Source organism: Pimephales promelas, chromosome 12, assembly GCF_988280905.1.
Source record: "Pimephales promelas chromosome 12, fPimPro1.hap1.1, whole genome shotgun sequence".
In the NCBI taxonomy this organism is placed as follows: Eukaryota; Metazoa; Chordata; class Actinopteri; order Cypriniformes; family Leuciscidae; genus Pimephales; species Pimephales promelas.
In genome coordinates, this window is record NC_142780.1 from 2,180,339 (window position 1) to 2,203,909 (window position 23,571).

At 36.9% G+C, this 23,571-nt stretch overlaps 1 long non-coding RNA gene across 1 annotated transcript; it reads right to left on the bottom strand.

The window, feature by feature from the left end:
- Positions 1-21,545: 21,545 nt before the first annotated feature.
- Positions 21,546-22,885, bottom strand: LOC148976908 (uncharacterized). Its single transcript, XR_016145845.1, has 2 exons — positions 22,667-22,885; positions 21,546-21,775 (listed from the first exon to the last, which is right to left on the bottom strand). It is a non-coding gene; the product is annotated as an uncharacterized LOC148976908 (long non-coding RNA).
- Positions 22,886-23,571: the final 686 nt, after the last annotated feature.

Sequence of the window (23,571 nt, forward strand, 5' to 3'; positions counted from 1 at the left end):
ATTTCAGATTTGTGAATCAACCCCATCACATGTGCATTGTTATTGCTATTTTAGAGCTACAGGAAAACTGTGAACGGTTTATAAAATGTATATGAAAACAAGTGTGTAAAAACAACTAAAGGATCAGCCAGGAAACATTAGAGAAAGTTGAACATAGACCCGTAAAACGCAGAAAACACATGAGAGATAACAGTGTAAAAACCTGCTGGAGGAACAATCGAATCTGTCATGCTATAAACAAAGATATGTATTTACTGACATAAAGAATGTAATTAAAACAGTAAAAACCAATGAGTTACCAAATATTTAATGAAGTCTATGCACTGGTATGTCAAAGAGATACGATTTCAGATTAAAATACAGGACATTAATTTTTATCCACTAAGCAAAGCATAAAAAAAGTAATTGAACAGCATGAGTAAATAAGAAATTAGAGTGCCTAACCTTTGGAGTTGTCTGCTACACCTTTTTCTTCTCATTATTGTAATACTTTCACGTTTATATCCCATCATGTCATCCAAGGGTATCTTGGGTGCATCTTTCTGTTGGGTAATGGCTGAGCAACTGATAATAATAAAACCAAGTCATACTTCTCACAGTCTCTAAACATGATATTAAACTGCATAATATTAAAACTCCACATCCTCAGACAGCTTCTCCAGATAAATAAAGTCTTACAGAATGAGCGAGTTTAAGTAAATTGATGAATTGTAAATTGCATTGTGATTGTCGTACAATTTATTCCCGAAAATGAGTTTTTAGGTGCATATGATATGCATGCATAGGTTTAGTAGTGGTGTGGGGTGCGTGTGTATTACACGCAATAAAGTCTGTATCATATGCATGTGAAAACTGCGTATGAAAACCACCTAAAAAATCTAATTTTATAAATTGCACGATAAACACAATGCCTGGAATGGAGATGCATTTTCATGAGATCCGGCTGGTGTGTGTGTGTGTGAGAGACAGACAGGAATGAGATGGTGAGCACAAAGGGTTTGCAAGAAAAGAACAGATAGAATAGGTGAAAGAGATTGTCAGAAACCCAACTCACGCATTTCAGCAGCCGGCTGCATTCTGCGACGGGTTACAGATGATCTGTCCGCTTCAGGAGATGATTTCCAATTTCTATCAGCCGAGAATGAATTGCTACTTCTGCCAATATTGTCTGCTAGGAAAGGAAAGGAAATGTGATAATCAAATAAAATGTTGTTATCCAAAAACTATCACCTGTCTGAATGAGTTTAACGAGAGTTATTTTATAACCAGATGCTTTCAAGAGAAGGACAGAGGGATCTGTTTATGAATTTACTAGTTTTCGCTTTACTTTATTATATTGTATTTTCGCTAACACTTTACTTGAAGGGGTGTGCATAAGACTGACATGACACCTTCATAACACCAGTAGGGTTTATGCATGTTTATGACAACTGTCATGAAAGGGTAAGTTCCCCCAAAAATGTAAATTCTGTCAGTATTTACTCACCCTCATGTTGTTCCAACCCCGTAAGACCTTCGTTCATCTTCGGAACACAAATTAAGATATTTAAGATATTAAGATCACTCCTGCATACTAGTCCATAGGCTTCTTGAGGGAATGACAATTGATGGCCTCGAAAAGTCATTAAAGACGTTGTTAAAATAGTCCAAGTGACTACAGGGGCTCAATCTTAAGTTTATCAAACGACGAGAACACTTTTTGTGCGCAAAAAAACAACAAAAATAACGACTTTATTTCAACTATTCGTTTATTTCTCCCTCTGCGCGAGTCAGGTTATTAGTTTAATAGTGTAAGCTTCTGTTATTGTACGTCACACGCATCACACACATGACCAGCGTCGGCCAATAGTGAGCCTACGTGTGACGTAGCTCTACGCAATCACACTACGCTAACTGACTACAGGCCCATGGAGAAGGAAGTGAATAGTTGAAATAAAGTCGTTATTTTTGTTGTTTTGGCGCACAAAAAGTGTTCTCGCCGTTTGATTAACTTAAGATTGAGCCACTGTAGTCACTTGGACTATTTTAAGAATGTCTTTAATGACTTTTCGAGGCCATCAATTGTCATTCCCTCAAGAAGCCTATGGACTAGTATGCAGGAGTGATCTTAATATCTTAAATATCTTAATTTGTGTTCCGAAGATGAACGAAGGTCTTACAGGGTTGAACAACATGAGGGTGAGTAAATACTGACAGAATTTTCATTTTGGGGGAACTAGACTAGTGTCTTTCGCTCAATAATGACATGTTGAATACAAATATGACCTTGTTTAAGATGTCTTTGTCATGACAACTTGACATTAAATTAAGTTAAAGTTATAATGGCTTCATGACAGCCAATGTCAAAACGAACCACCTGACAGTTTAATGTCATGTTAACCCATAAAGCTAGGTGGTTTCTTAAGTTTGATTATTAATGTCATGTTTATGACAGGTTGTGTTGTCTTAGTAATGTCAAGTTGTCATGACAAAGACTCTGACAGGTTATGATTTATCGGTTTATGTCAAGGTGTGATAACAAAGACATCTCAAACAATGTCATATTTGCATTATAACTGAGTGAATGACACTTAATGACAGTTGTCACAAACATGCATAAAACTTCCTTCATATTCATTACATACAGTATGTCATGATTATGAATGTGTCATGTTAGTCTTATGCACACCCCTTCAAGTAAAGTGTTACCATATTTTCTTTTCAAAACATATGGTACATTTGTATTTAGAAAAATGCTTATATCTCTCAAAAGTTGTTGTGTTGTGCTCTTTTGATATTCTCATTTATATATGTGAAACATGCAAGAGGCTGTAACTGCGGTATGTAGCCTATTAAAAATATTATATTTTTGAGCCCTAACCACTACACAAAAGTGTAATGGGCAAATACATGAAGTCACAATAAAAACATAATTAAAAAAATGCAAAGTAGTCCCTTTGATACAACTCACGCACTGTTTTCCATCAAGAAATATGATAGCTTTGTGTGAAGAACAGCCTGAAATTTAAGTTTGCATTCACTCAAAATATTCATTTTAGATGCTCACAAATATAAAAAATGAAAGAAGAGAAATTTGACTTTTGTCATATCAGTCAACGTGTCTCGAGGCAGATGGGGTTCAATCTTTGAATGAGATTTGGCCCTCATGCAAAGCTGTTGTACCAGCATCCACATTCATTGAATGGAAAATAGCATCTGGAAATCATGTCTAATAAATGAATGAATGTAGATAGAATATCAGACTGCAAATAAATAAAATAAAAAAACACACCTGAGGGAATTTCTAAGGGTTTGGGGTTACTACTGAACAGTTCACCCTATCTTCTGAGACACTCCAGCCCATTAAATAAAATAGAATATTGATTTTGCTATCTTGAAAAGCTGTGAGATTTTTCATTTGTGCCGTTGCACAGTAAATGAAACACAGAAGAAAAGAGCTAGTCATTAGGAGAACTGCCACTCAATAATTCAGCATTTACCCTCAGTGTAGAGAGAGGTGGATGGATGGATGGATGGATGAATAAATAAATAAAGTGACTATGGAGAAAAAAAGAAAGAAAAAAACCTTTACTTTCACCTTCACACCTGGCAGGATGAGCTTCTCTACGCACAGATCCATGCCAAAGTAAAGGCACTCCATAATCTCAGAAATTCATCTTACAAAATTATTATACAATATGAAATGGCTCAAACTATGCTTTTAATAATGAAACTAATAAAAACATCATTATGATGACATGTTAAACGAGATTGAACAGCACATTTCTTTAATTTCAATAGCATTAAATAAAAAAATAAAAAAAATTGGTGTAATAGTTGTAATGTTTTTACTCTATACAGTATATCCCATTTAAATTTAAAGCTCAGAATCCTATTAAAATTGGAAAATTTCTTAGGAATAATGACTTTCGTCTTGTATTTGCACACTTTTCAAACCATTATTAATAAACCTGATTTTGTTTTCTCGGTAAACCAAACAGAGCAATACCAAATCAATGAACAATTTCTGATCCTTGACATAATTCCACAACCGACCGTACCTGACTAGTCATGTAAACACTCTAAAACATGCTGGGTTTCTTTAACCCAATTTTGGGTCAAATATGGACGAACCCAGTCATTGGGTTAAAAATGTCATTTAAAAATGTAACCCGATGGCTGGGTTTGTCCATATTTGACCCAAAATTGAGTTAAAATGACCCAGCATTTTAAGAGCAGATGATAGCTGACAATCTGATGTGTCATATCCTTGTCCATCATTCTGTTGTAATTGAATGAGATTGAGATCTTCCAGTCACTGAGTAGGAAACTCTCCTTATAATAGCGGTAGATAAATCAATACATCACTAGCACTTATTCACATCCCCTGAGATTTTAATGAGACGAGTAACTGTTGCACTGAAGGACAAAACGTGTGTCATGGCCACATATTTTTCTCAACATGAAAACACGGATAAACGTCCTCAAGTGCTGCTTGAGAAACCATTGCCGGGGATTGTAATGATTGTCATGATTTACCATGAGTCACATGAAGTAGAGGAACTGAAATGTCTGATGTTTAAGCTTGTGTGGAGAAACTCAGTCAATGAAGTGAACATGTCTTACCTCAGTTGTCATTAGATGGCTTGGGAACCCATACATATACAATTATAACAGTAACTTTGAAGTAATTTTCCCTTTTAACCCTGAAGAACCCCTTTCTTCTTTAGAAAATTATGAAATATGCATTATAAATTCACTGAACACCAAAATATCCACTTTTTCAATTTTAACCCTTTATTTGACCCTGGTACGACTCAACCTGTTCACCTTGAAAGTTCACATCAGGCAACTCAAAGCCTTTCTTTCGCCAACTGTAAGTTTTTGCGGCACAATTTGGCTCATCTGTGGGCTAGCAGTCTCGGCAAACGGCACATCTTCAACTCTGGACAAGTCACTGGATGAGTCACTGTCCTGGTCTGAAGATTCACCACCATCACTTTCATGCGGTTGTGAAACAATTCATCAGAATCGCTATTGCTGTCCAATTCAGGGCCAAAGTTACTATGTCATCAGCTTCAATACTCGTCTTACAGTGATCTTTCTCTGTTGCTTTCCCTGTCCTGAAAAGGGAGCGTCCATACTCCCTGAAAAGATATACAACTCTTAACCTGTACTACTGAGGTAACTTAGAAATATATATTGTACAAATGGCTTTAACCAAATACAGGACTGTCACCATTCTCCATCAAAGTCACTCAAAGAACCAAAGGGTCATTTTTTGACCCGACATTTGTTTAACCCATACACCCAGAGGGTAATTTTTGGCCCATCGTTTTTTGAACTAGCTTAGAGTTGCTAATTTATCCGAAAAGAATATAAAACACACTTCTAAGCATTCTGAAAGCTAATACTAAATAGATTAACAAAAAATACAATATTTTGCCAACCTCTGGTTTGCTGTGAAGACGATTTTGTTTGGATAGGTTTCCAGCTCAACAAAACAGCATGTGGTTAGCCATATTGTTACTAGCACTCTGGCACTTGTGAGTTCAATATTCATCCACAAGGTGTCGCTATGCAGGGACCAGAAGTGGCATTCTGGGCTTTCGAAGTTAAATTTGACGTTTTTTGTTCATTTTGGGTAGCAAAATTTGACCCCGTGGGTTTTGTGGTCTTCTTCATCAAAACCCAACCAACAGACTGAAATGAAAAACAAAAAAAGATTCACTCTGTTTGAAATTGCTGTTAGTAAATTTCAGAAATAATCACAAAGAAACAAGAAGTAACACATCGAATCAAATATATATATAATCTGTATAGATATTGTTACAAATAATCTGTGTTTACTTTTGGGTGGGTTTGTCACATGTTTTAGTTGCATTTTAGTTGCTAGATTGCAGTTAATTTCTCTGGCTTCTTGTTGATTTGATTATCATGCGTACCTGTCATTCATTCCATTAATTGCTTAGTGTATTTAAGCTTTGTGTTTTGTTCAGTCCATTGTCTGTTCTCATTGCTTGTACACAGTTGCTCTGTTCATAGTTTTTTTGTTATATGGAATAAATGTCAGAAAACCCAACATTACAGGGGTTAATATATATATATATATATATATATTTGTAGGCTGTGAATTGTTAATTGCATGGTGTCTTCTCATGACCAAAATAATTAAACAAAGTACTATATGCTGGTAAAACTACAACCTTCAGAAAGTAACAGGACTAACATTTGTAATGGTCATTACTAGTGATGTACTTAAGGTCATGTCACTTTATGGCATTTTTTTTTTTTTTTTTACAAAACTGTAAAAAAAAAAAAAAAAATGAATGAATATTACAAAAAAAATATTTACCAAAAAAAAAAAAAAATGAATATGTAATATTGTCCTGAAGACACAGTATTACATTTATGCTTTTATCCAAAATGACTTACATGGCATTTCAAGGTACATATTTACATTCTTACCAGATCTCGCTTTTCCTGGGAATCAAACCCATGACCTTGGTGTTGCAAACACATGTTTGAGCTACAGGAAAGCTAATAATCAGTTGAAATCACAAGGGTGGGAATAGGCCAAAATAAAAGGGGGAACATGAAATTAAATGAATGACTTTGTTTTCTGTGTTTAGAATATTATACTAACTAACACGTATTAATGAAAGACATGCAAGGCACTCATTGGTTTAAAAAAAGTATCCTGTGTTTTTATCCTCACACTATACCATATGAAAATGACATTTGTAAGCTGTCTTTATTACCATATGTGAGAGACTTGTGAAATAAACTGTGGTTTTACTGCTACAAGAACTGCAGTGCGTTTGAGTTTCTCAGGTAATAACAAACACTATTGTGCTCCTCTAACCATGTGATTATTCCTCAGCATTTCCGGCTTTCCACTGTCTGAGAGGACGCTTGCAATACAAAACATTTAACTCTATCTTTAGTAAATGCATTTCTGTTTACGCAGTATTATGGTAATGGAATCAATCACAATACGGTGGCTTGCAGTTGCACTATACTAATCCAATTCATGAGGCAGGGTGTCCCCTGTTGATTAAATGTCACAGCATAAATGTGTTCATATTATGTTTATTCGGAGTGCAAAAACAGAACTAGACCTCTGAATACATTTTCCACTCTCAGCAGATGTTGGGGACATTATATTGTAATTCCGTCCAACATGACAGCTTTGGAATGTGCATGCATTGTATTAGTAATGCTGAATCAATTGTAAAATATAATGTTTCATTGAAATGCATTATCTAAAGTCGACTGCTGCATTTTCTACCCACAGACATTGTAAAGATAGATAGAAAAACATGTCCTGGTAATTAGCAAACTCTTTCTTCATGCCAGATGCAGACAGTGGAAAGTAATGTTTAGATACGATGAATTCATGTTCATGAACTCAAAAATAAGTTCAGGTGTTTATAAGGTTCAGATGCGAAACGTTCTGATTCAAAGTTGCAGTCTACTGATGTCTAAGCCCAACATGATGTAAACTGAGAGATGTAATGACAATCCCATTCTTCATTTGAATGAAAACATGGAGGGATGACCTTAAGAGTGTGTTGTTTCCTTCTTGTCAATCATGGTAGAGGAGAATTAATAATATAATGTTCAGAGTGAGGCACACACAATTCCCTTGAGAGTTACTGTCTCCACTGCCAATGAAAACCGAGGGAAAGAGTGAAATATGCGTTTTTATTCTGACCACCCAAGCCTTGTCCAATAATATTTCATTATTGCCCTCCAATGATTAATTAAAATGACACTTAGTGGAGCTTATCTAGTACTGTTAGCATATTTACAACGCTGTCTCACGACCAATTTGTACGAATTCGCATGAGTGATTAAAAGGTGGCTAATTTGTATGAATTCATATGACCTCACTTGTACGAATTCGTATGATTTGTCTAAACCCACGTGATGGGTAGCTTTAGGGGTGGGGTCAGAGATAGGTCATTCGTAGTTTGGTAACTCGTAAAATTGGTACCAATTAGTAAAAATTGTACAAATTTGTTCAAGGTCGTACGAATTAGCCACCTTGTAAAATTCATATGAATTGCAGTGAGACTGGGTTGCGAATTTAAACTTATGGTTACTGAAGCCACAAACACTATATGATGAAGGTAATATCATTTAATTATTAAAATAAGTAAAACCATAGTTATCCAAGTAATTATATTGCAATTCATATTTTTAGTTCTTTGCCCTGTCACACAATATTTCCACTACAGTTGTACATTCACTACAATAACCAACAACGCAGTACCAAAGACATTCATAACCAATTTTCAAATTTATCCAATTTGGAGAGCGGCTTCAAAAAGCTTGGTTTTCATTAATAAAAACAGTGTCTCAGTGTGGATGGAAGGCCAAAACAGAGAGAAAAATATGCGTTTTCAAACAAAAAATGTATTAGTGTGGACAAGGCCTAAAGCACACTAGAGAGAGAGAGAGAGAGATAGAGAGAGAGTGCTGTACCTGTGTAGATGTGACTGCGTCTGGAGTGGACGTCTATCATGTGACCTTGGGAACAGTGTTCGCACATACTCTTCCTCACAAATTCAGGTTCACTGCTACAGATTATGCTATACATAGCACATAAAAAAACACACTGGCGTGAAAGCAAATCAACAGGATTCCACTGGTTCAGCACCGGCAGAACGTTTGGAAGAAGGTTTGCCTAGATTTCTCTTTAAAAACTGGTATGTAATTATTGACTGAAAGGGAAAGAGCGGAGGGCATGTTGGCAGCAGACGGCTGAATTATACAGAGAAACACACTTGTAATTACAGATGCACTTTTCTCCTTTCAGTAATTCCCTGCTCTGAGCACACCTCATATATTATCAAAAAAGATGTCCACATACACGACAATACAATGTCAATGTTTTGTTGAATTACAGTAGCCCATTTCTTTAAAGCACTGAAAAATCTATAATATAGTTCAAACTGAATTTTTTCATGTCAGAATCATTGAAAGACTACACCCCATCTTATCGTTGTGGCTGAAAAACTGATAAATATGGGGGGTGTCTCTAAATCTACTCTAAACATACAAGGCCACTTTTACACAAAGTCGGGTATTTAGCAAAGCGAATATTTTCCCCCTCTCCGTTTTCAAAAATAACATCGTTCACACACCCGCATAAATACGCCGTCGAGCGCCATCATAACTATGCCAAACCTATTGGCGGCAGTGTAGGGGTTAAGGATAAAGCCACGCAAGCCAATCAGAATCCTCAGAATTGACAAGAGAGAACCTAAAACGCCGTTTCTCCCAGTTCACACGGCAACACATAACCGGCGTTTTCAGAAATCTCCACTTTGCCCGGAGTTTTTAGAAATGATCGTTTTCAGTGATAAAAACTGCGTTTTTGTGTAAATGACAGGCCAAAACGCGTTTTCCCATCGTGGAAACGGGGGCCAAAACTCAGCTGCCAGAATCCTGACTAGAACCAGCAATATTTTTTTTTTTAAAAGCTGAGAGAATCAAGTGTCAAATGTAAAAGACTACATCCAGATCAGACTCAAAACAATGATGAGAGTAGATCGAGTTCAACACCCTTCACAGTCCTGTAGCTCGTCCTGGGTCGACTTTTCATTCTGTAACATTGGCCATTTTGATTTGTATTGTTTATAGGTGATTTTTTTTTTAACATTCTTCTCCTGTGTTTTGATCAGGAGATTTTATACTCTTTCAGAAGATGTGTAATAGCGCCCCCTACAGTATAACATTGAAAACTTGGAAAGCCAGAAAATTCCGTCAATGGCGGTGAAGCGTTGTCTCATAAATGACGAAAATTTTAGTCAATGGTGGGAAAATTTTCAAAAGGAGGCATCAAAATGATATTTATGGAAAAGTTTGTTTGTCCTTAAATTTCTGAGGACACTCGATGTTTTTCCTTCATGCAGTTTGGAACTGAAATCAGGCTGCAGCTCAGAGATAATTAGATGCCAAAGAGACATTAAAGCATGATTTATTAAAGCAATCGGATTGGGAGGCTGTGCGCTTCTTTGACTTTACCATGCATTAGGGGTGTTGTTGGGCATGACATTAAGCAGAGCAGAGCCAAAAGATATATGATTTAAAAAAAAGTTACATTTATTACACTTTATTTCAACAGTCCACATTAGGGTTAAAATCTATTTTGATGGTAAACATTATGTTGACAATAAGTAACGTTGCATCTTCGTGTCTACTAACTCCCAATAGAGTATTAATAGACTGATGGATTAGGGTTAGAATACGTTTACTTTACATGTAGTTGTCAGTAGAATGTCTGTTGGGGAACATCTGAATAAAAACAGACAGTCTACTAATTTACTCAAATGACTGACAGGTAATAGCAAAGTCAATAGAAGGTATAAAGTGGACCATTGGAATAAAGTGTTACCTTAAACTGTAGTTAAGTAACCAAAATTATAAATGTCTTTACTAAAGGTGATTTAGAGGGCCATCTCGAGGCGAATATGCTCTCACTACAGCTTTAAAGAGGTTTCGGTCATGTAGAGAACAACTTCAGCAAGTGCCCCGGACCTTGAAACGCAAGCCAAGAGGATAAACAACCTCTAGCGCTACACAGCATCCGGAGGACAAAGCTCTTGACCGGAGGCCGAGCAGAGAGCGAACAAGCTTATCAGCAACCCTTCCTCTTACACCAAACAACTGCTAGAGGACAAGTGCAGTGGTCACCTTACGTGATTCAAAATTAATTGCTCTATAACACCCGAAATGACTCCGCAAGAGCTGAAACACCAGAAGGCTCTGATCAACAGAACTGCCGACAGTTGAGTTTGACCTGAGATAGTCAAAGGAGTGAGATCAGCCTCTGTCCTACAGCCTAGAGACGAACCCTATATTGTTTACAAGAGCTGCCCAGAACTCCTCCGGCTACTATAGAGGATCCTCAGATTGAACTGGTGCAGAAGTAGTCACTACTCACTACTATCCAGGGGTCCGCTTCCCGTACAATGGTGTGACATTGAGGAAATCAGCTAGCTAGTCACGACTGTTTCCCAAAACCATATTGTTGCAAAATTGTCGTTCAACCGTGTTGGTTAATGGTGTCACGCACGTGGTGGAATAACAGCTACTTTTAACGAATCTGTTTGAGATCGAATTAACGCTAGATGTATTGCTATAAATTACATGGCATCTGAGGGATATCTCTAATTCAATTCGAAATATTTCTAATTCAATCATAGCCTTGTTCACACTCTTCAAAAATGACTCTTTAAAGCTCTTGACAAACTAAAGGACGTGAATGACATTTGTATGAATTCTAAATAAAATATATGGATTTTACTGAATGTCAGCTTGCTTATTTTGCTCAAGATAAGGATTTATTGAGTCCACATTGAGTCATACAAATAAGAAACTATCCACAGGTCAAGAGCAGTCGTTCCAGACACACAACTTTAAAATGCTGTTTGCGAATGTTCGTTCTAGTCAGGTAGTCGACTACTTCAACTACTAGTCGGTGCTGTCGGAAGCCATTCAGCATTTGAGCGTGGAATAACCATAACTTCATGTCAACAGGCTTGTTTTTCCCTTATTATGGAGATTTTTAAATGGTGCTCTTTGGCCTGCAATACATACATGGAATTAATTCAAGCATAATTATGTAAATGAAGTCTATGACCAGAGTGACTGGCTTTGAGAAAAAGAGGAATCTATTCTGCTATTTACTTCTGTAAAACATTAAAATACCAGGATACAATGGTTGAAACGCAAATGCGAATAAAGAAAGTTTGTGGCAGTGGGATGATGATAGTGAATAGACTAGATGAATTTTATCATATTGTTTTGTATATTATTTTGACTCGGTTGAGTAAAGATCTGACTGAGCTCAGATCCGTTAGTGTTTTTACTGTTGAAGACCTGTAAAACCTCGAATTACAATTTGTTATTTAGCCTTGCCTACATGTTAAATACAAAATTTAAAAGTTATTTTACTGTTTTTACATTACATGTAAGAGACTGTAAATTAATAACCACTCATTAACACACTATTAAATGTCTAAACCAAAATGAACATAAACCACAATTACTCGAGTAACTCAGGTAATCGTGTAATCGTGCAACCTATATAGGGGCTATATGCACGCATAAATTCCGCATTTGACACAAGGATACTCATCCATTTCCGGTTGTGGAGATTAAAGCGGAGGAAAACCGAGGAAAACGGGATTATGGCAGAGTCTTCAAAATGTACTGTCCTCCCGTCTTTGAAACGAAACGTATATATGTGTAGATGTAATTTTATACATAGTTATGTTTATTTAATATAATTTTAAAAAGAAGCATAGACACAACAAGGGGTGTCTGTTTTATCTGGTTTTGTGACTAACGTTTCTTTAGTGTATAACCATGGAGTATAAAATTCAATATAAATTCTCGGTATTGCATTTGACTTACGATCGGCGGAAGTTATCGAGCATCCTTAATGCTTCACCGGAAATACCGCCGTGCATAGAGCCCATTGTGTGCACTACTGTCCGTTGCCATTACAATAGCGATCATCTTCTATTGCTTTAGTTTAAGAGTCCAATTCTCACTATTACCTATCTATTAACTACAACTTTTTCCTCAATAAACTCCTAATTACTGCGTATTAACAGTTAGTAAGTTGGTTGTTAAGTTTAGGTATTGGTAGGATTAAGGGATTGTAGAATATGAACGTGCAGAATAAGACATTTTTAAGAACTTTTTTTTTTCATTTTTCTTTATAAAAACGAATAAACAGCCAATATCCTTTTAATATACAATCCATGCTAAAAACAAGTTAATAATAAGAACTGGATCCTAAACTAAAGTGTTACTCACTTTTCAATTCATTAGAGTCTATTTAGGTTTATAATGGGTCGGGTTCTTGATCACCTTACTGATGTAAGTCATGTAGTCATGCTGGCTACTGCGATGCCCGAGGATTGTAAAAAATAAATTAAATATATTTAAATTTTCAGGAGTTTGTCAACATATTTAAATGATTTGTAAATTTTGGATAACTTGTAAAGCCTCGAACGATATTATCAACACAACCATTAACTTGCTCTCTGCTCAATGATCTCTACAAATGGACTATATATACAGCATATTATATTTGTGGCAATATTAAAGGCTAAGGGAAGAAGGAAGCGGGACCTAGTGAATGATCAATGTAAAGTTTAATAATAAAATAAACAATAAAATGAAAGTAAAGCGCATGCCCCTCAAGGACGATTGCCACAATTAAACATAATAAAACACAACATAGGTGGTCCAGGTCTGGTCCTCTTTTGTGCTTCACTGACGTCACTCCTCTTTTTGTGGAGCTACTCTGTGAGACTCGAGACCAGTATGGCATACAGGTGATGCTCATTAGTACTCGCACCCTTAGCCTCAGTCCATTCCCACAGCTCTTGGCTCCACCCTGCTCCTCACAGACTGTCTAAAAACACACTGTTGCTTGATCCTCAATCAGCCGAGAGAATGTCTTCACAATGCCTGGTGGTGGCAGTGGATGCCCCTGGTGGATGGCCACTCCGACTCAACGATAGTCACCCCTCCATGCTTTGGTGGATAGAGGTGAGTTTATCCGTCCCCTTTGAGCCCTCCATCTTCACCAGCTCGAGTGTCCTTGGTGGCAGATTCTGTTCAATCCAACTCAATGGCACAGCGACTTTCCCCAAGCGGCGAGGGCTTGTGTAGTCCCTGGTTTAGGCACCCATGTAATAATGTTTAAAGTTCATGGAAGAAGGAGGCAGGAAACGGCAAACGTTCAATGTAATCTTTAATGAAAAAAAATAAACAAACAATAAAAGGACTAAATAAAAGACGACTGCCGTATATAAACATAATAAAACAACATTGATTCCAGGCCTGGTCCTCTCTCATCCTTCACTGTCGTCACTCCTCCTTTTATCCTTCCAGAGCTCCGGCTTGGAATATTATACACAATATTTCCTCCATGTTTCAAATCAATGTGGGCCTTCCAACTTGGCAACTCGTGTATCATCTAGAATTCCGAGTTTCCCACTTGTAAATAAGACTTCACTCAGTCAGGCATGTGTTTGCAATTACGCCCTTTTCTGACTCCACTTGAAGGGCAAACGGGTCTGTCTTTTCAGTAGGAGTGGTCATGTGACTAACTCTGTGTATTAAATGCATGAGTTTAGTCAAACAAGTGCCATACAAATGTCCTCTTATAATGTAGATGTCCTCGCTTGTAATATGAGGAACCGGCTCGCAGCGCCCTTGAAAGATGAAGAAAAACACATATGCGCAACACACAATCTAGCAGCGCACGCATTGTGAATCACAGTCATTGCATTCTGTCAGCAAAGGCTGTTTTTTTCCCTATGATTGTAGTGGACATGGAGGACAGTACATTTCCGCTTGGCTAGCCACAGCAAGAGGTCCCTGTTGCGACTCTGAGCGTCCCTGTGCTCTGCAGGCCTCTGACATGGAGCCCGTCCCACGAGATTAGAGCCTGTGCTGCGGCGGATGATGTGAAAACTATTACTCAGTCTTTTCAGTCTATGTTGCACGCCAGGCACAGTCACATAATAACGGATATCAGATGACTGAGAAAATGAGGGAGAGAGAAATGAGAAAGAGAAAAATGTTGGCTTGTTAACAGCGAATCAGGTGGAGACAGCAAACCAGATGCATAGGGTGTAGATAAAAGACGAACATGGAAAATGAAATCCATTTGCGCACATACACACACAAAACAATGCATTTATATGTTTTCTTGCACCTCCCGCTCTTTGTTTGATGTTCAAGTAGAAACTATTTTTTTTTGCTCTGACAAAAGCCCGATAACTGCAGATTAGTGTGGAGCTGCATTATCAGGGGAGAAAACATGCTACTGTAACATGTGTGAGCTGTGAAGACCAAGCTGTGTATAATACCTTCATTAACATTTCCATTCACCTTTTGATGTATGCTTATGCATTACTCCTCTGGATATATTTGACCTATTTGCTGTCATCTTTGCACATGGGCATTTGAGTCAAGCACCTGATGAATACTTGCCATGTGACTAATGACTTCAATTTACAAATCACAACACTAACTGGCTTCACAAGAACGTGCACAAGTCCTATAGTAGCTACCATCCTTTAGATTTATGTTACTTCCAAAAAACAAAACAAAAAATTCAAATTGGTCATTTGCCCCATAATTGTGTATAGTTAACATAGAGTTAACACAAAGTTACTTATAATAGAATGTCTAAAATGGACTATTGAAATGAACGTTACCATATTTTCCTCCACAGTATTCATAATAATAATAAAACAACCCACACAAACATGTTATAGTGTCACTATTAAAAGTACATAAGAACAATCGGTAACACTTTACTTTACTTGAAGGGGTGTGCATAAGACTGACATGACACCTGCATGATCATGACTTATGAAAGAGGGTCATGAATATGAAGGAAGTTTTGTGCATGTTTATGACAATTTTCATTAAAGGAGTAATTCACTTTTCAAAAAACTTTTGCTGATAATTTACTCACCCCATGTCATCCAAGATGTCCATGCCATTCTTTCTTCAGTCGAAAAGAAATTAAGGTTTTTGATAAAAAACATTCCAGGATTTTTCTCCATATAATGGACTTCAGTGGGAACCAAACGGTTCAAACTGTAAACTGTTCAAAGGGCTTTAAACAATTCCAGACGATGAATAAGGGTCTTGTCAAGCGAAACGATCACTCATTTAATAAAAAAATAACAAAGTTTAAGTTTTATAAGCATCAAAATGAACGAATCTTTTCCAGAGTCAACTCGTTCATTTCGTTCGTTGAATGAACTTGTTTATTTGGATAAACGAGTTCAAACAGGAGAGTCACGAATGCGCATCACTGAACAGAGCAAGGCGAGCATTTGAGCTTATAAAACTTGAACTTTATTATTTTTTTTAATGAGCGATCATTTTGCTTGATAAGACCTTTATTCATCGTCTGGAATCGTTTAAAGCCCTTTGAATATGACATACCTATAGCCTAACTTAAAGGGATAGTTAACTTTGAAATTATTTTTTGGTATGTTTTAGCTTACCTCAAGGGCATCCAAGATGTAGGTGTCTTTGTTTCTACAGCATTTTCAATTTCAAACCGTTCTTGTCTGTTAGTCATACACTGGAGGTTAAGGGGGTCCTCCCTCGGTTCACCTCAAAGAGCGTGCACAGAGAACTCAAAATTAAACATGATTTAAAGAATCGTAAATGTAAGTACACATTGATGGCCTAAGACACGAAATGAACGGTTTGTGTGAGAAAACGAACAGTATTTATATCGTTTTTACCTCTTGTTAACAGCCGTTGAACTGATCTGAATCAGATGTCCAACTGAACCGAACTGAAGTGAACCGTCTCCAGACGTTACGCCGGAAGTGATCTCTCGTGCGTCTACGTCACGCATTGTTTACATGGAGATTTCGGAAATTTTACCTATCACTAAACATATTTAGATATACAGGAAATCGCAATGGAAAACAATTTCGATATATTCGACCATATTGATATATTTTGATATGGTACTAATTGAATTTGTCATTAAAATGTTATAAAGGCATGACAGCCAATGTCAAAACCAACCACCTGACAGTTTAATGTAATGTTAACCAATAAAGCTAAGTGCTTTCTTAAGTTTGATAATTAATCTGCTATTTCATGTTTATGACAGGTTGTGTTGTCTTAGTAATGTCACGTTGTCATGACAAAGACACTGACAGGTTATGATGTATTGGTTTATGTTAAAGGGATACTCCACCCAAAAATGAAAATTCTGTCATCATTTACTCCCTCAAGTTGTTGCACAACTGTATGAGTTTCTCTCTTCTGTTGAACACAAAGGACGATATTTTAAAGAGCGATTGGAACTTTGGCACCATTGACTTCCATAGTATTTTTTTTTCTACTATGGAAGTCAATGGTGCCAAAGTTCCAATCGTTCTTCAAAATATCTTCCTTTGTGTCTAACAGAAGAGAGAAACTCATACAGTTGTGCAACAACTTGATGTTGAGTAAATTATGACAGAATTTTCATTTGAGTATCCCTTTACGGTGCCATAACAAAGACATCTCTAACAATGTCACATTTGCATTAAAAATATCATGATTGAGCGAATGACACTTAATGACAGTCGTCATAAATATATATATATATATATATATTTTTTTTTTTTTTTTTGCATGAACAACAATTACAGAACATCAACAAAAAATAAATAAAGAATACAAAAAAGGTACATAAATAAATAAAAAAAATAACAAAAAAATGCCAGGGTTGAAGATACACAAATACACAGTACAAAAATTGACTGAAAACAATACTAAATTGACCAAAAAATCTGAAAAGTATTCAACAAATAAATGGTTTTAACCGCTTTTTTATTTGTACTGTCCTTAATGGAAACCATATAATTCTCTAATTCTTTTAATGGCACAGAAAAAAAAGGTTTCTGATTAGTAAATTTACACCGATGAATATGAAATTTACCTAAAATAATCAAAAGATTACTAATATATGCTTCCTTTTCCATGCTCTTTTCATATTGTAAAAAAAAACAAACAAATATTACATGTTCGTATAACAAAAGAAAATTACATCCCAATTTGTTATTTATAAATTTAGAAACTTTCCACCACAACCTTTGGGTGTATTGACAGTGCCAAAAAAATATGAGGTACAGTTTCTGGTTGCAAAAAAACAAAATGAACAATTTACATCTATGTCTTTGATAAATTTGGATAGAAAATGTTTCAGTCGTCATAAACATGCATAAAACCTCCTTCATATTCATGACATGTCAGTCTTTCACACATCGCTTCCAGTGAAGTGTCAACAAAAAGGGTACACACCTTCTATTACACCCAGCTTTATAATTGAATGTACATTACAGACAGAGAGGTCGTTCAGATAAAACAACTGCAGAATCATAAAAGGGCAATTCAGAGCTGAATGTTTTTAACAACACTGGAAGAAAAGAGTCACCTAGAGAGCCCTCAACGTGAACATCTAAGAAACATTTTTGTGACATTTATTTTCTTCTCTGGGAGTTGAGAGTGTATTTGGCAGAGCCAGGGGGCTTGCAGAGAGATGTGGAGTCCATTAGAAACAGGCACTCTCTCCTCTTGGTGTCGAAGCACCTCCACATCCTTACAGGCGATGTTGCGAATTACTCTCAGCTCAGGGACAGAGCGCACAATGGGCTCGTGCACTTAACGCTCTCGGCGGGACAAAGAGGAATCGGGTTGAGCTGAGGTGTATTATAGTTCCTTTTAATTTTTTATTCTTTGCACTTTGGAAGATAAATGGAGTGAACTCTCTTCTATATTACTTTGATTTGTTAGTAAAACCACACAACCATGCTTTTTCTTTTAACGTCCATTTAGAAGTAGTTCAAGTAATTCATTGAACCAGATCCTCAGGACTCTAGATCATAAAACCAAACACAATTTCAAATTGGGCATGTGATAGAAATGTGACATATGTCCAACAAGAATCAGGACACATTCAACCAATAGGCTATCTAGATATCTTTTGTAGGCTGGCATTTTTAAGTCTAGATTAAAATGTAAAAATGTGTATGTTTAAACAACTGTTAGCGTTTGAGTATTTGGTATTGTTTGCTTAAACACCATACACAAATCTGATTGACTGACATTTTGTGAATACTGCTAGACTTCCTTTCTCCTCCATGACAAGTGGGTGTGATACGCTGCAAGCGAGTGCTTTGTATACTGGGGTAACCACTGCATTTCGGCTATTCCAGAAGTGTATGAGGGCAAAGTTGTATTTTCATTCAGCCTGTCTGCCGTTTTTTGCAAAAAAATATTTTAACCTGTTGATGGGGGGGAAAAGGGTACCTAGAACTATTAACACTATTTAATAGTGTCCATCAAATATTGGAGCCCATTATCATCCTTTGACGTCACCTATATGACATTTCAGCCCGTTCTCATCCTTTAACGTCATATAGAACGCTATATGCAAAAACGGCGCTATACTACGCACATGGCACCCTTTATCGTTAATATAACACGCGAACCCAAGACGTTATAAATCCTTTAACGTGAATATGACACGCACACCCTACCCCACACCTAAACTTAGCCCTCACAGCACGTGTTATATTAACGATAAAGGGTGCCATGTGCGTAGTATAGCGCCGTTTTTGCATATAGCGTTCTATATGACGTTAAAGGATGAGAACGCGTTGGACATTTCGTCGAAATACTACGCACATGGCACCCTTTAGCGTCAATATAACACGCAGAACCCAAGGCGTCATATAAGTGACTGGCATCCTTTTTGCGTCAATATGAGACGCAGATCCTACCCCAGACCTAAACCTACCCATAAGGCCATAGCACACTGGGTCCGAAAATTCCAACACAGTCTCATGAAAGTGCGTATCTACACCACGATTGTCATTTCTCGTGGCATTTATACGCCAAAACTGTTTTTTTGCATGCATATGCTATACACTGAAAACCCCCTGGGTTGGTTTAAGGTGAAGGGGGTGGGGAGTTCGTACTTATTATACGCCAAAAAGTGTGTATCATATGCACGCGAAAAACGCGTACCATAAACACGCAAAAGCTAGTTTTCGAGTATAAATAGCATGAGAAATGACATTCGTGCTATAGATACGAACTTTCATGAGATAGGGCTCAAAATTCGCATACGAAATTTTCGCAGGTTAAATAAAAAATTCGACCTCATGTTACGTCAATCACGCTTGCACACCGCCTCTGAAACTTTCGTCTGTCATAAAAAAATTCGGATCGGGTTTTCTGCGTTTTTTCGCATCCACAGTCAGCATTTTTAGAGGTTTTTTGACAATTCAGGGCTGGGGGGAGCTCGTTCCGCACAACATCGCACATATGCGCAGTCCTTTCAGTTTCGGTTTTCAATTCGATAAAGTGTTTAAATATTTTCTCTCGATTGGATTAGAATAAACCTCCCCTTTCAATCAGATCAAAATTTCGGATCGATTAAAGTGTGATTGAGCAGCCAATTTGATAACTAATGTATTATTTGGGTACAATATATAACGTGTTGTCCATGCCTACTGCCAGTCTCTGTTCAGGATCGATTGGTTCACGGAAATTGGTGGTCTTCTTTTTAATATGTGGCTCCAGAATCACTAGCAAAATTCTCTCGGGATAAATTCGCAACTCCTTGATAAGGAAGTGGAAGTCTCCTTCCTCTCTGCGCAATTTCAGAATTAGAGGATGGACACAATATTTTCTCTTTCTTCAGTTTTCAATAAAAATCATCTACACTGCTTGACGAATCCATTTTATATTTTTGTGCGTTTTTTTTTCCACAAAGGTTTAATAAATACGCATCGGACTCAGTGAGCAAGGTTTCTGTGCGTGACAAATTTTTAGGCTGACGAACACGAAAAAACGCATACGAAAATTTCAGACTCAGTGTGCAATGGCCTTAACAAATATATTGACGCTAAAGGATACCATGTGCATAATATTTCGATTAAATGTCATTTGGCGTCACCTATATGATGCCAAAGGATGAGAATGTGTTGAATATTTTCACATGTTCAACTCAGTGTAACTGCCCAATGTAGACCCGGTCTCATGAGGAAACGGAGCTGTTTCGAATGAATTTGGACAATTTGATTTGAGGAAAAAGGCAATTGTTAGAATAAAAACTAAGCATAAAGGTTTAACCCCTAACCTAACCCTCAATGGAGCGCAAACTGTGTCTAAATTAGAAGAAATTATGTGAATTTGTGACAAATTGGCCAAAATGTAAAATAATTACAAATTACAATGAAAGTGTAGGATGTTTGTGCATCATACAAATTTTTCCTGGCCAAATATCAACTATAATATAACATTCATTATGAATTTAGATGTTACATGCAAAAATGTTATATGCTGTATAAATTTATGGCTACTTACGAGTCAAGAATGATATACATTTTCTTTAGTTGGTTGGTATATTTAGAGCATATACCATGTAGACCAGCCAAACCTTGACCCCTAGGCCCCACACTGAAGAATGCTTGTATCATAACAGAGGTCATATACACATTTAAAGGTACAGTAGAAAAATCAACCTATTAAATATAATACTTTAGTTTAGGGTCCAATTCTCACTATTAACTATTTGCTTATTAGCATGCATACTAGTATATTGGCTGTTTATTAGTTCTTATAAAGCACATATTAATGCCTTATTCTGCATGAACACAACAACACTACATCCACTAATCCAAATCTTAACAACTACTTTTCTGACTATTAATACATAGTAAGTAACCAAGGCATTATTGAGGCAAAAGTCATAGATCATATATTGACAATTGGACCCTAATCTAAAGTGGGACTATATATATGTGTGTGTGAAAGAAAACTTGACTAACATGTGGATGTACAGGTCATTAGTCATATGATTTTAGCAGGGCCGGCGCTAGCCATTTGGGTGCCCTAAGCACAAATGCTTGGTGGTGCCCCCTTAACAATCCCCCCCCCCCCCCCACCCCACAACCCACCCACCCACCCACCCAAGGAATAACAACCATTCAGAATTTCTTAGTTAGGTTCTCTTTACTTCCAAAATAACTGCTGCAAATACATACATTTACATTAACAATGGCACCAAATATGAAAAGAAATAAATAATAAAAAGGTTAAAATTATAAATACCAAAAACCACCACAATTACTAAAAACACATATTTGGAACTGGCTACAACTGCTGGTTGATGGTTCTTCCTCCTGGCCTTGAGTTGCTCCTTGCATGTATTTTAGCATTGACCCTGCATTCAGAAATACAAGACAAAATATTCAGGGATTGTACTGAATCAATAACCATCAAAAATATTGCATACATTAGTCTTTTATATAATATAAGCCTATGTGTCACTGGAACATTTAAAATTCAAAACTCTATTCTACCTTTAAAAGAGGTCTGATGAGGCACAATGTAATAATTCTGTACATAATTTGTAGGGCTGGGAAAAGATGAATCGCGATTAATCGCATCCAAAATAAAAGTTTGTGTCTACATTAATGATATAGGCCTATGTGTGTGTACTCACTGTGTATAATTATTTTGTATATGTATTTAAGAAATATTTGTTATTTATATATAAAATATTTTAATTTATATATATATATATATATATATATATATAAATTATCTATAAATATATACAGTATATACATGCAAATATTTCTTAAATATATATGTGCATATGTGTGTATATTATATATACAAAATAATTATACACAGTACTCATGTAGAAACTTTTATTTTGGATGTGATTACGCTTTTCCCAGCCCTAATAATTTGACAACTCCATATGAAAATATACAAACAGTGAGATTGTGTTTTTTTTCTAATTGCAGTTTCACCAATAGATGTCGCCCTTGGGCCTTTGACCGCATTATCCGATAGAACAACAACGAAAAAAACATATCTAAGCGATCTTCCTTTTCTTCTCAAACAAACGAACTGCATCTTAAACAGCCCAAGTAAAAAAAAAAAATCCCAAGGAGAAACCCCCGGACCCCCGTTAAAATAAAAAATTCTACATGCAGGGCAAAGCCCTGGATCATTTGCACAACTAGCGACGCCCCTCTGAACATGCATACACGAAGCAAGGGTGCCTACAAAACTAACACTTTTATTTAAAACATTGTCTTACCTGCAAACGAGTATCATCCCACTGTCTCTTCTTTTTCCTTTTTTCCGCCCCCGACTCTTTCGAGGCCATGTCTGATGTCGATCAGGTGTCTGCCAAATTTGACACTGATTGAGGAACAGACCACTGCGAGGTGGGGAAGGGGGGGCACCAGAGGGAGAGTGGCACAGGAGATTCACCTTTTTCTCCACTAATTTGGTCTAGGCCTATATTACTTTTGTATTGCTGTTGTACTGTATATTAACATGCTTTAGACATATTGTATTTGTTATTTATACTAGTAGCCTATTGTGATGATTTTTCACCACCCAGATTTTTTGGTGCCCCCCCAAGCACTTGGTGCCCTACGCGCAGTGCGTGATGTGCGTGTGCGGAGCGCCGGCCCTGGATTTTAGGATCAGTGTGATTTAGGAGATTGCTGAAATGGCAGCCATATTGGGAGTCTGCCGTTCACCAAGAGACACTGATAGATGTCCGTGGCCATCTGGCTTCTGGAGATCCTGACAGGGACCCTCGACTGATCTATGTTCTGTCTCTAGACCTGGACCTTTCCAGCTGGGAGGTGGTCCGCTTGTTGACAGTCTGATAATGTCTTGTAGTGTTACACTCCTGTCTTCAGTCAACTTTGCCTCGAGTCAGTTGTTTTTTCTTTCTCAAAATGCTGGCTTTAATCAAACATGATCTGCACAATGGGTAGCAGTTTAAGGGAGCTGCTTAATTATAATAAATCAATAAATCTTAAAGATCCTGACTCTAAGATATTGATCCTCTGGCTTGAGGTCTTTCCTTGCGCTTTGCCACCATTACATATTTCAAGAAGCAGATTTTGTTTTTAAATCCAATTAAAATCTACATATGAACATCCAGTAGAAAGAAAAGTCGGTTGCCATTCAGAATTGGATAGAGAA